Raw genomic sequence first — 13,856 nt, forward strand, 5'->3', positions numbered from 1 at the left:
TTCCTTTGCCGGACCTGGTCTTCCAGCCTGGTGAAGAAATTTCTTGGCAGGAAATATGTGTGGAAACTTTCAATGAATTCTGCCCAAGTTCTCCACTGCTTATTGTTGGCGATGAACCATTTCAAAGCCCTTCCTTTTAGCAACTCCGGCATCGCTCGAGGGATCATATCAAGCTCCAAACCGTACGTGTTGGCGGACCACTCTACCTGCTCCAGGAACTCGAATGGCTTTTCCGCCCCGTCGAACCTGAACGACCATTCGCGGACCTGCTTAGCGACCTTTGCATAGTCCGACTGGCTTGGTCTCGGGGTCAGCGCTGCTGCTTTCTTTTCTTGGCTTGATTCTCTCCTGTGGGCCTCTTTTTGCATGTTGTTAATGCTCAGGCTGGCCACCAGGTTGTCCCCTTCAGCGTTCGTTAACGTAATGCTTGGGCCGGCTCTGTCGTAGTATGTCGCCTCCAGCTCGGCCCAGATGTCGACGAGTTGTGGATCGTTCTCTGTTTCGGAGTAGTATTCCGATAGTGCCTTCCTCATGTCGTCTAGCCTGCCCTCCAGGGCGACGTTGAGCCTCTCTGCGACATGGGTGAAGTCTTCCTTCTTGAGGCGGTAAATCCACTTTTTTCCCATTTTTACTGTGCTGTTCTCACTGTTGGGACAATCACGTTGGGCGCCAGATGTAACGAACTGATTTTGTGTGTCTGCTCACTACGAGATTTGTGCGGCTAGCTCAGAAGATTGTATGTTCGTCCTACCAAATTTATATGACGTGATTGCCCGTAGAACAGTGAGAAAACAAAGGGTTCAAATGGTAACAGTGGGATTTATTCTCGTGGTATTAGTACAGCGGGTGTGTGGCTGGGCTGGCTTCGGTATCTCCTGGCTCTGGTTCCGCCGGCTGCTGGCGCTCCTCTTTCCAGCTCCTTGTCGCGTTGACTCGGCTTCCACTGGATCCTGGGTTTCGGGACGCTCGTAGTGGCCGCCTCTGCTTGCTTGCTGACGCGCTGCCTCGGGGTCGCTTGTTGCGCCTTAGGCCCGCCGAGAGTTCGGCCTTGTGGGCTTAGGGAAGCGTCACCGTTCTCAGACTAGACTGAACAAGACTTGCTCTCCAGGCCGACGCCTGTGACGAACCCGCCTAGAATGCGCCTGCGCCACAATAAGTACTACTTTCATTATTATAGCTTTTAGAGAAATACAGTGAATTATAATAAATGTTAAGTCGAATTAAGAATAAATAAGTCATAGCTAAGTTCAGAACCCTGGACGGCAACGCCAACCGATAGTTCATCAAGACATGTTAAATACTAGAAAAGCAAAGGAGCTAAAATACCAGAAGTAGGAAAATACTAGAAATCCCGAATAGAGGAAAAGGACGGAAAATGAGGGAGGGTCACGCGGCGATCGTGGCGGGGCTCTTCTCTGGGGATCGCGGAACGGAAAAGACGTGTGATTCGTACACGGCTTAGCGAGGTTTCAAAAGTCACGCGTGCTCCTCGAAATAGCCGAGCGGAGGCGATCAAGCTCTGCGAAGTGGCCACGCGGACGATTACAAGGCACACATATATATATAAGCAAGTCAGCTAAGGTTAGTACGATCAGATTCTCATGTGCTCAAGACGGTGTAGCGGACCCGAGTGAGGACAAATTGAATAAAAAGTGAAGAATATCTAATTGCACCTCTCGATCGTGTGTTTCCTTCTCGTAGTCAGGTACCAAAGCTGACATAACTTTACACCGCTCACCCCGCTGCTTCGGACCTGGATGTGGACCCCCTTCCCGTCCGGTCCAGTAGTTTTCCTACCCCCGTAATTTTGGGATTCGTGCGTGGACACCCTTCCCGCCGTATCCACAAACCTAGTTTCCCTGCCTCCCCCGTAGTTTTGGGATTTGCGCGTGGACACCCTTCCCGCCTTATCCATAATCCTAGCTCCTTCGCCATCCTGGGGCTCGTGCGCGGCCCCGCCCCTCGTGCTGACTTACGCCCGCAAAGTAATCTCCCGGCTTGGCCTCGCCCGAAGGTCCAGCCCGGTGGATTTTTAGCCTCCGACGCGAAACCCAAGACTTACGCCCGCAAAGTAATCTCTCGGCTTGGCCTCGCCCGAAGGTCCAGCCCGGTGGATTTTTCACCTCCGACGCGAAACCCAAGACTTACGCCCGCAAAGTAACCTCCCGGCTTGGCCTCGCCCGAAGGTCCAGCCCGGTGGATTTTTCGCCTCCGACGCGAAACCCAGGACTTATGCCCGCCAAGTAATCTCCCGGCTTGGCCTCGCCCGAAGGTCCAGCCCGGTGGATTTTTCGCCTCTGACGCGAAGTGCAAGACTCCGGCCAGCCCGTTAGGTCGCAGCCCAGGTATCGGACTCTGCATAACCAACGTCATCTGTTTTTCTTCGACGTAAATAAGGACCTCTGGTGAAGACTCCCCTCAAAGTTACCCGTTCCCCTGTGGAGTGGAACCCTCTAGTCCGGCGTTTCGGTGACTAACAAATTTTCTTGTAAAGGACTCTGAATCCGACTGAGATCCGTATCCCGGCCGAGAAAGCATCCTTACACGCCTTTCGAGGCAATACTTGTCCCTTGCTCTGTCCCGGACGGTCCCGCTAGGTTCTTGCCCAGATCGCGCTGACAGTCAACGCTGCCGCCAGGAGGCTGTCCAGCTGTTCACTTCGCTTTACGCCTAGCGCAGACGAACGTTCCACCCAGCTTCACACTAATGCGTGACGTCCGCGACGCTCCTGCGCTCCCCAAGGAGCTCCGCGCGGCGATGGTAACGTGGCTGCCGGAAATGCCTGCTGGCGTCTCTGTCGATGTCCTCTGCGCTGTCTTCTGACCCGTATCTCGTCGTTCTGGCACTCGGGGGGTTGGGTGGTCGCTGTTCGGGAACTTCGCCGGTAACCACAGGGCTCTCCAGGCTGCCGCCTCTTGAAACCGCAAGTCGATCTACCGCTCGTCCGTCTCGCCAGGTCCTGCTTGGTCGGGCAAGGTACGCTGGGTCGCAGGCAACTTTCCTCCCCAAGATGACGGTTCTTCGTCTGACAGACCCGCCGGGCGACTCGCCAGGGTGTGGTCGTGACAAAGTTGGAAAACAAACGCCTTGACTTAGCCGCGTGATGCCTTCCAGAACTCAGTCACTTGTGCCTCAATTCGGAGATTCCTGATGTCCCAATCCCGAACGTCTCGACGTGGCGATCTTGCTCCTTGTGTGCTTCCCACAGCGCTGCTTCCGACGACTCGCTTGGTTGTAGCTCCCTCGTAGATTATTTGCTTGACTGACTGTTTACTTGGTACTTTAACTTACCTTGAAGGTTTGACTCCTCGTGATCGACTGATCCGGCTGCCAGCGCTCTGCGGCCTTATATAGGGCCTCCGGGAACTGTTATTTCCCTTTTGCACACGGCCCGCTGGATCTCTCCACTCTGGGTCCAAAGTCCGTGACTCCTGGTTGACCTAATTGTCCTTCTCGTACAGCTTCCAATCGATGCTCCGCCCACTGCTGCCATCCCGCTGATTCCCGTGATGCTTGTGGCACGCCTGTGTGCCGCTCCTCTGTCGAGATGTGGCACTTCCTCTCCCGGTCCAAAGTTCACGGGAGAGTCCAAAGTCCGGTGGAGTTCCGTTATCCTGATTTTGCACACGGCACTCTTGCCTTGCCCGTGAAGTCTCCATTCTCTCTCGATCTCCATGCTTGGTCTCCAAACTCTCTCGCTCTCCGTCCTTGGTCTCCAAACTCTCTCGATCTCCATCCTTGGTCTCCAAACTCTCTCGCTCTCCATCCTTGTCTCCAAACTCTCTCCTCGCCGCACCGTTACTACGCGAATTCGCCGCTTATCTGGTAAGCGGCCAGCCATCTGCTGCTGCTCCTCACAAAAGTCAATTTTCGGTGTATGAAGAAGGTATGAAGAGAAGTGCAACATAAATTACGCAATAGCAGGAATTATATATGCGAATCGAAACATAATATTGAAAGTACTGCTAATTATAACACTGTTGAAGAATATGCAGCAGAGATTTGTCATAGTAAGTATTTTTAATGTGAATATTTATATTATTTTATAAAATATTTCAAATTCGTTTTCAGAATTCGACATGATTGCCCAAGTTCTTCCAATACGCCCAGGACAGGATTTCCAAAAGCTAGAAGCAACCGAAACATTAAAAAACATTAAATATTAAAAAATATAATTAAGTTGTTTTAATTTCACACTTCACCCCCTTCATTTTATTTCTTTAAATACCTCAATGAATCTTTTTAATTCAAATATTGCTAAATATGAAGTACCTAAAAAAAAATACATTTTGTTTTTCCCTTCTTTCCATGTTTAATACAATATTAAAAAGTATAAAAAATATAAACCAAAAGCAATTTTCAATCTGGGAATAAAATGGAATAGAACACATTAACTTATCTTTTATCTTATATCTTTCTCGAGTCGCTTCTAATATTTATTCCAACTTTTGATCCACTGTCTGATAATGTCAGTGGTGTAGCTGGATTTATTTGTAATACTTTTCCTTGTCAGTGATTTTTTGTTTGTAAAAAATATACCGGTAATTTTCGATGTTATAAGCAAATAAGGTGGGCCATCTTGGTTTTAGTCGCTTTGCTTCTTGCCTGCTTTTAACGGCAATCTCTTTGGAACTTGTGGCGCCACTGCGCTGCACTAAAGTATTTAACCTTAAAGGTACTCAATATTTTGACCGTTTTATGTCATTGGTTTTAATTTTGCTGAGGTTTGCAGAAATGGGCATTCACTTACACGTTCAAAGTCCAGTATTCAAATCGGACAAATAAGAAGTTGAAAGCAAGTAAAGTGTTCAATCTTGGAAAAAGTCGATTTGCATTGCTCCATCTCCCTCGTACTTCCCTTAGCTGAGTAACGGAAATTTGATAGTCATGTCAAAAATCACCGAAGCTATAATTTGTTTCATATATTTTTTTTAACCAATTTTCCGATCGTTCATAGCAGCTATAATATATAGTTGTCAGATTTTGATAAAATTAAATTCAAAATTTAGAAATAATTAAAGAAGGTTATTTCCAAGCGAGGAGGTTATCAGGGGTGTCACGGAAACCGGCGACAGCATTGGGGACGGTTGGTTTGGCAACCAACCCATCAAGACCGTAGGTGTCACAGAAATTCGAGCGATTTAATTTTTCCGGAAAAATTACAGAAAAATTACCAGGGCTTGATACATACAGTAAATATTACAGAAAAATTACCAGGGCTGGATAAACTAAATATAAAATATTGAATAATAATCGAATTTTTCTCGACTTATTTTGACCATATTCCAATATGTTTTAAACTTCATTTATGCTTTTTTTGCAAAATTACAAAAATAATACTTGTTTTAAGCGCATATTGTACAAAATAAAAGAAAACAAGAAAGGAAGCTAACTTCGGCAAATTTAAGTTTGTATATCCTTGCAGTTATAATTATTAAATTTAAAAATACAAAAAATTATATTCCCAATAGTACACCGAAGCTATAATTTGTTTCATATTATTTTCCCACCAATTTTCCGATCGTTCCTATGGTAGTTATATGATATAGTCGTCAGATTTTGATAAAATTGAATTTGAAATTCCGAACTAATTAAAAAACAAGGAAGAACGCTATAGTCGAGTACCTCGACTATCAGATACCCGTTACTCAGCTAAATAGAGATATGCAAGTAGCAAAGCGAAATTAAAATGCGCCACCTACCGGCGGTATACAGATTTAAGCGTTATGGGCGTTAGAGTGGGCGTGGCAAATTTTGTTTTGGACCAATCAATAGGTATTGACGAGACCAATACATTTCAGTTTTTTTTATCTAGCATGAAAGTTGTGAGCGTCAAAGTGGGCGTGGCAAACTTTTTTTTGGGTCAATCGATAGGTATTGATGAGAACAATACATTTCAGTTAAAATTTTCTATCTAGCATCAAAACTGTAGGAGCCACAGTTTTGGGCGGTTTGTGGGCGTTAGAGTGGGCGTGGCACTGTACTGAAACAAACTTGCGCTGCGCAGGAATCTCAGGAATCTGCGTGCCTAATCCCAGTATTGTAACTCTCATAGATTCCGAGATCTCAGCGTTCATACGGACAGACGGACAGACGGACATGGCTAGATCGACTCGGCTAGTGATCCTTATCAAAAATATATATACTTTATGGGGTCGGAAACGCTTCCTTCTGCCTGTTACATACTTTCCGACGAATCTAGTATACCATTTTACTCTACGAGTAACGGGTATAATGATATTTCCAAGCGCAGGAGGTTATATGTAAAAAAAACACTGAAGCTATAATTTGTCGCATTTTAATTTCCCACCAATTTTTCGATCATCCTATGGCAGCTATATGATATAGTCATCCGATTTTGATAAAACTAAATTCGAGAACTAATTAAATAATTTTATTTCCAAGCGTAGGAGTTTATATTTTAAAAAACACCAAAGATATACTTTTTAAAATTTTTTTGGCGATTATTCCTATGGGAGCTATAAGATATAGTTGTCCGAAACGGTTGGTTCCGATTAAATACTACCTGCAAAAGAAATAAGACTTTTGGGAAAGTTTCAGCCCGACAGCTTTACAACTGAGAGACTAGTTTGCGTAGAAACGGATGGACAGACGTACAGACGGATAGACGGACAGACGGGCAGACGGGCATGGCTATATCGCTTCGTCTAGTAATGCTGATCAAGAATATATATGCTTTATGGGGTCGGAAACGTCTCCTTCCCTGCGTTGCAAACTTCTGACTGAAATCAAAACACCCTCTGTAAGGGTGTAAAAATTAAAAATTTGAATAACCCGCCAGGCTACATACTGCAGCCCTGAACAGCTGCTTGCGACTGCTGAATTGGCTTATTTACATTTGTAAGTTGTCAAGAATTTACAAAAGCAAACTAAAATGCCATCAGCACGAATTCTTGCTCTAGAGTACTTGCTAAGACAAAAACTTCGAGAGGCTATGACGCAGAATATGACCTCTTGTGCTGCTGAAAAATAGCAAGGTTTATTAGTTTAAATTAATAATAAACCAAAATTGTTTACTTTTTTTCTTACATGTTTTCTTCTTCTTCATAGCCGCCTTCTTATCCGGCAAAAAATAGGACATTTTTCTTTTGGCAAAGTCAGAATGTTTTTATAATTTTTCTCAATAACTACAACTTCTTTTAACATGAAATTTTTACCAGAAATAAGTTTTATTATACCCGTTACTCGTAGAGTAAAAGGTTATACTAGATTCGTCGGAAAGTATGTAGCAGCCAGAAGGTAGCGTTCCGACCCCATAAAGTATGTATATATTCTTGATCAGGATCACTAGCCGAGTCGATCTAGCCATGTCTGTCCGTCTGTCTGTCCGTATGAACGCTGAGATCTCGGAAACTATAAGAGCTACAATACTGGGATTAGGCATGCAGATTCCTGAGATTCCTGCGCAGCGTAAGATTGTTTCAGAAGAGTGCCACGCCTACTCTGACGCCCACAAACCGCCCAAAACTGTGGCTCCTACAGTTTTAATGCTAGAATATAAATTTCAACAGAAATGTATTGTTCTCATCAGTGCCTATCGATTGACCCGAAAATAATTTTCCACACCCACTTTAACGTCTGCAAGCCGACCACAAACTTCAAAAAATCGTAAGTTCATACATCTCGGAAACTATCAAGGATAGAGAATTGAATTTCAGATTTAGATTCCGTAGCCTTGAACGCAGCGCATGCCACGCCCACTCTAACGGCCACAAGCCGCCCAAACCTGTGGCGCCCACAATTTTCATGCTAGATACAAAATTTTAAATGAAATGTATTAGTCTCGTCAATACTTATCGATTGATCCAAAAAAGACGTTTGCCCACTCAAACGCCAACAAACCGCATATACTTGTGGCGCCCACAATTTTCATGCTTGATATAAAAGTGTAACTGAAATGTATTAGTCTCGTCAATACCTATCGATTGACGCAACAGTTTGCCACGCTCACTCTAACGCCCATAACGCTTAAATCTGTCTACCGCCCACAATGTCGGAAAAAATTTGTATTAACAAAAGAAAAATATGGCTCGAATGCAGGTTTCTTCACATTTTCAAAAAATCATAAAAAATATAAGAACTGATTTTTGAAAAATTCTTTTTGTAGTTACTATTGTTTCTGTTTGGAGAAACTTTTTGCATCAAAAAATTTTAAGTTTTAAAGACGAGAAAAAAAGTTTAAGTAGATTTTTACACTCATTCGTCCTTTTCAGTAAGTACTGAATGGGTTAAGAAATGTATTGCATCATTCAAACGGCATTTAAATTGCCTTTCCATTGATGCCAAAGTTTACAAGAAATAAGTTCAAATTATGAGAATTTATTTATATTTTATATTTAACTTATGTTTCGTCAAAATACTTATGCAGGCCAGTGTAATGTTGCTGAGTTGGTAAAGTTTTCCAAAAAGCTTGAGACGCAATGGATGAAAGTAAGCGAACTTAGCGGTCGGAGATTAACGCTACATTCAGATTGTGTTCCGCAGATATTTTCCATATTGGAGATGCGTTTCGCAACGCCGGAAATAATAATCGATTTGTTGCTAAAGCAAATAAAATAATTTCCATCGGTCAGGAAATACAAATTGGAGAATCTAGTCGACTTTGCTATTGAGGTGCAAAATGTGTGCGCTACCATGAAGGCGTCTAACTTGGAGCAGTACATTAACACCATGCTCTAACACAAGAATTATTATCTGCCTGGAGCCTTTTTCGATATCAGTTGGTTCCTGACGAGTTTTGCAACCTAGTCTGGCCGGAACAAAATTGACTCTGTATGAGTTTCACTGCTACTTGATTAAAGAACAAATGAATTTATTGCAGGGTTGGAATGAAATAAATTTATAAGTTACCGTGTGACTGTTTCGGCTCTGTCTTTATTCTTTCGACCCCAGTTTCCGGAAGAGGTTCTCAGCGGAGTGACTGTTTCTATCGGAGAGCTTAAGTTTGGATGGGCCCTCCACAGCTGCTTTCAGGAGTTTTTTTGAGTGCGGCGATCTGCTGGCTTGGCAAGCTTATCCGTAGTTTTGTATTGTTGAACGTTTATGCACTAAGAGCAGTACAAATAGAGCAGTTCAGCAGGGTACCACGGCTTCTCTAACACCCACAATCGTTCATTACGGTAAAGCCCATCTAGCGCCCACATGTTTCAATAATTTGTTAAAATTTGAATGAGATTTTGTTCCTATTATCAATACCCATCGACATGCCAAAAATTATTCAAATTGGAATTAAAAAGTTATAACCAAACAATAATAAATAATAACCTAGTTCAATCGAGGGCAATAGGGAGGCAGATATTCCATACAGAAAATTGGTTGCTTTCGAAATTTCTCTAGCGCCACTTAGGTTTCACGGTATCGGTTATCTAACCCAGTGGACCAATGTACGATAGTAAAGCGAAAATATCGAAAAGTGTACGAAAACGGACTTAGAAATGATAGAAATCCGCGAGCTTTTATTAAAACCTCGCTTAATGTTCGCGAACGGACTCAGAAAAGCGTTTTGTGAACAAAAACCGACCGACAAGCTTTTCACCCCTATGTCCACTTTTCATAGTTATACGATACTAATTCGTTTTTGTGACTTGACTTGACTAATGGGCAGTTCGTCGGCACACTGAATCGTTGTTTCTTTCGTTTTTTTGTAGGTCCTTTTTTTTTGATTGTAAACTGGCAGAGTGCAGTCATTAGAAAAGCCGAAATTGGTTAAAGCGTGATTAAAAATACAAAATTGGTCAATAAATTCTTATAAAGTGGTTAGTTTAGTGGCCGAAAGGTAAAAGTATCGAAAGCAAAATCAATTAACCCCCGCGTGCGTGCATATTTCGTTTTTCAGCCTTCTTCTTTGAATTTTGAAGTCCATTTTCGGTGTATGAAGAAGGTATGAAGAGGAGTGCAACATAGTTAAGGCAATAGCAGGAATTATATATGCGAATCGAAACATATTATTGAAAGTACTGCTAATAATAATACTTTTAAGGAATATACAGCAGAGATTTGTCGTAGTAAGTATTTTTAATGTGAATATTTTTTTTATTTTATAAAATATTTTAAATTCGTTTTCAGAATTCGACATGGTAGCCCAAGTTCTTCCAATACGTCGAGGACAGGATTTCCAAAAGCTAGAAGCAAAGTACCTAGAAGTACCTTTTAAAAATATCATTAAGTTGTTTTAATTTCACACTTCACCCCTTTCAAAAGCAAGAAGCAAAGTACCAAGAAGTACCTCTTAAAAATATCATTAAGTTGTTTTAATTTCACTTTTCACCCCTTTCATTTCATTTCTTTAAATACCTTAATGAATCTTTTTAATTAAAATATTGCTACATAACATATGAAGTACCTTAAGATACAAATAAATTTTTTTCCCTTCTTTTCATGTTTAATACAATATAAAAATGTATATAAAATAAAAACCAAAAGCAATTTTTAATCTGGGAATAAAATGGAAAAGAACACCTTAACCTATCGCAGAACAGTATGTCTGCGACCCTTTTATGATATTTTTTTCGAACCGCTTCTAATATTAATTTCCAACTTTTGATCCACTGGAAAAGTACAATGTCTGATAATGTCAGTGGTGTGGCTGAATTTATTTGTAGGCCTTTTCTTTGACAGTGATTTTTTGTTTGTAAAAAGAAAAAAGGCGGTAATTTTCGATGTTCTACATGCTAATAATTCTTCAAATTGATAAAGTTATAATCAAATAAAGTGGCCATCTTGGTTTTAGTCGCTTTGCTTCTTGCCTGCTTTTAACGGCAATCTCTTTGGAACCTGTGGCGCCACTGCGCTGCACTAAAGTATTTAACCTTAAACGTACTTAATATTTTGACCGTTTTATGTCATTGGTTTTAATTTGGTGAGGCTTGCAGAAATGTGCATTCACTTACACGTTCAAAGTCCAGTGTTCAAATCGGACAATTCAATAAAAAGTTGAAAACAAGTAAAGTGTGCAATCTCGGAAAAAGTCGCTTTGCATTTCTTCGTCTCCCTCGTACTTTCCTTAGCTGAGTAACATGTATTTGATAGTCATGTCAAAAAACATCGAAGCTATAATTTGTTTCATATAATTTTCCCATCAATTTTCCGATCGTTCATAGCACCTATATGATATAGTCGTCCGATTTTGATAAAATTATATTCGAAATTCAGAACTAATTAAAAAATGTTATTTTGATAAAATTAAATTCCGAACAAAATAAAAAATGATATTTCCAAGCGTAGGAGGTTATATGTAAAAAAAGCTCTGAAGCTTTAATTTGTTTCATATTATTTTCCCACCAATTTTTCGATCGTTTCTATGGCAGCGATATGATATAGTCATCCGGTTTTGAAAAATTAAATTCGAAATTCAGAACTTATTAAAAAATGTTATTTCCAAGCGTAGGAGTTTATATGTTAAAAAACACTAAAGATGTACTGTTTTTAAATTTTTTTTGCAAGCAAATCATGACCTATGGCCATCCGGATTTCTTTCAGATTCTTTACTGCGTCAAAGAAATCGTTAATGTGAGCACACGCGTCACTTCCTTCACTCATGCGAGACAATGCTACTCGTTCAAGTTGACTAGCTTTGTGGACAGGCCCCTTCGATTGAAATGTTTTTGGAGTTTTTACCGGTATTCTCTTGCAGATGTACAGTCTTCAAATAGGTCGTTTTTTGATATAACCCTATGTAGGCATATAGTTTACTAACATGCCTCACAAGTAAGGTTCTTGATTTCATGTTGAATGCTGTTTATACAAAAAAAGTACCGAAATCAGCGGGTGGGTGAAGCGACAGTGGGGCATATCCTATATCTGGTTAATAAAATTTAATTTATAAAAGTCGCCCATGTCTATCACGGCCGAGGATCCATAGGTGTGCAGGGTGTCGTCTGCGGAGACGACGTCGATCCAGAGGTGTGGCAAGACGTCTGGCCAGGCGGTTTGAATGCACTAGTAAGCGATTTGAGAATTTTGTTATCAACTCAGTAACGGTTGGTACTCCCATATCACGAAGTAAAACGCCATTTTCGACATAATGGTGCCACTTTACCCCGAGCATCCTCCGTAGGGCCTTTGTGATGCAAGTTTGTACTCTTCTTAACGACGTGTCGCAGCGGTGCCCCAGCATGTTATTCCCCAATTTAGAGTCGGGAGAACAATGGCTTTGAAGAGCCTTACTTTAGCATGAGGGGATAATCCACTATCTGGGCGAAGTAGCCATTTCATTTTATCCAGTTTCGTCCTTGCTGACCCACAGACTCGGTCGATCTGACTCTTCCAGCATAGACGACGGTCTAGGGTAACACCGAGGTACGTTACTTTCTGCTTATGCTAAGTCTATAACCATCTAAGTGAAGGCTACGGGAGCGTCCAGGTCGAAGAGCAAGGTTTGCGTGCTGCGTTTTATCAACATTCAGCGTAATATTTCATCGAGAGGCCTAACATTCAAAATCGTTCAAGAAAGTCTGGACACGCCACGAGGCCGAGGATGGGGTGCTGCCAGAGGCTAGGAATGCAGTATAATCTGCGTAGGTGGCAAGAATAGTACCACGAGCTACTAGGTTTTGGAGATCCCAAGTGCAAACTGTGTACAAAAGCGAGCCAAGGACGCTTCCTTGTGGGACACCAGCTCGAATTTGACGTAGTCCAGAAAGATGTCGACGAATGTCAACGGCAAACATCCTGTTGTCCAGAAATGACACAACGAGCTTCCAAAGGCCCCCAGGCAATAGCGGCATTTGCTTGTAGAAATGACCTTCATGCCAAGCCCTGTCAATAGCCTGTCTAACATCAAGAAAAACAGCCGAGCCGTATTTTTTACCTTCTAAAGCATCTAGAATGTGGTTCACGACTCTGTGAACCTGTTCAATACCTGAGCGGCTACTACGGAACTACAGAAACCAAATTGATAGTTTGGTAAAGCGTCATTAAACTGTCAACATCCAGGAGCTTTTTAAGTACGATCCGCTCAAAAATCTTGAAAAACGTGGACAGACTGTAGGACTCAGGCGAGCACGGATCTTTACCCTTTTGTGGGGATTATTGTTACTAGAGCACGCTTCCAAGGGGATGGAAAATGGCTAAGGATTAGTGACGCATTGAAGAGAAGGCAGAGCTGCGTAATTACCGAGTTAGGGAGTGACTTTGCAACTTTACCATCAATCTTATCCATTCCAGGAGCTTTTGTGCAGGCCAATCGCTTTATATGATCACGGACCTTCTCTTCATCCACTGGTCGCACAGCCACAGAAGGATCGAATGAGAGTCCAAACCTAGAAATTGTGGTTCGAACTTCCTGTCTTGTTGCAAAATCGTCTGCTATTTCGGAATCACTGTGAGCCCAAGTGACATCAATTCGTTTAATAGAAAACCTGTGAAAGGGTTGTCTTTAAAGATTTCATGTGCATTTCCATAATGCGAAACCATGATCCTGGTTAGGATCAATGGCACTGAGATGATTCACAAAAAATTTTGATTTGGCCATTCGGAGGACTTTTCTTCGCCAAGTCAAGGGTATGCCTTGTCCTCATCCAAACGCGGCGAAGTGTACGAGCTTTTCTGGCCAAGACTGCAATTTCAGGTTTCGAAGAAGCCCGTGTTGGTGGCGGAATAGGTACACTTCTAGCAGGAGGGGCAGCTTGATGGATATTGTCTACCAAAACCTGAGCAAAGGAATCAACGTCATCCGTAGTGACAAGCAGAGGGTTATCTTCAGTCAAAGCAGTGTGCCTGGCACTGAAACTTCTAATATCCGAGCTTCGAGGTAAAGGCCTTGTTTTGGCAATGACCTGATAGGCAGCCACAGAGAAATATATCAGGAGCGGAATATGATCAGAGGAAGGCCCGAA

Source organism: Drosophila suzukii, assembly GCF_043229965.1.
Source record: "Drosophila suzukii chromosome 2 unlocalized genomic scaffold, CBGP_Dsuzu_IsoJpt1.0 scf_2c, whole genome shotgun sequence".
Classification (NCBI taxonomy): domain Eukaryota; kingdom Metazoa; phylum Arthropoda; class Insecta; order Diptera; family Drosophilidae; genus Drosophila; species Drosophila suzukii.